Source organism: Octopus bimaculoides, chromosome 14, assembly GCF_001194135.2.
Source record: "Octopus bimaculoides isolate UCB-OBI-ISO-001 chromosome 14, ASM119413v2, whole genome shotgun sequence".
NCBI lineage: Eukaryota > Metazoa > Mollusca > Cephalopoda > Octopoda > Octopodidae > Octopus > Octopus bimaculoides.
The window spans coordinates 34,621,174-34,621,989 of NC_068994.1; the positions used below are offsets into that span (position 1 = coordinate 34,621,174).

The 816-nt window shown below is 38.8% G+C and overlaps 1 protein-coding gene across 2 annotated transcripts in view; it reads right to left on the minus strand.

The window, feature by feature from the left end:
• LOC106883333 (putative protocadherin beta-18) overlaps positions 1-816 on the minus strand; it is a 335,715-nt gene that overhangs the window by 20,204 nt on the left and 314,695 nt on the right. The window lies entirely within an intron of this gene.

Here is an 816-nt window from a genome sequence, read left to right on the forward strand (position 1 = left end):
TATATATATATATATATATATATATATATATATGAGGTGCTATAGAATGCTAATTATATACAGTCATGCTTCCTGAATGATTGACTATGTGTTGATAGTATGAGAAGGGACGGGGCAGAGAATGTCAAGGAAAGAAGCAAGGAGGAGATGTAAAGGAATGGTATGACTATACATATAACCCTGGATGATTGATGAAACGACAAAAAGGATTGCAACAGGCAGCAGTGTATACTACATGATGGCAGACACATTCAACCCATGCCAGGACCGAAAGAATTGGTGTTACAGCAGTACTGCTGCTGTTGCTGCTGGCATTGATGATGATGATGATGATGGTGGTGGTGGTGGTGGGGGTGGGTGGCATTGTTGATGTAAGGTTGACGATGAGAGGGAGACGTAGGTTTAGGATGACGCTGATGTTGATGATAATGAAGATGATGATGATTGTGATGATGGCGATTCATGTGATGGTCAGAGTTGTAATTGTAATGGCAATGAGGACGAGGGCAGAGGGAGATGGTGATAGTAATGTTGATGGCGATGTCAATGATGATAATGATGATGATGAAGGTGATGGTGGTGGTGGTGGTGGTTGAGGGTGGTGGTGATGGTGGTAATGACGACGTCGACAACGATGACGACAACGACAATGATTTATCGTTTCAACTCTATTGAGCCAAATTCTGACGTCTATAGCTCATTAGTGCAAATGACAACAAAATATTAATTACTAAATATTATCATGTAATTAAAATAAAGAAATCATCATCATCATCATCAAAATCATTAATATTAATTCATTGCATTTTTAATGAT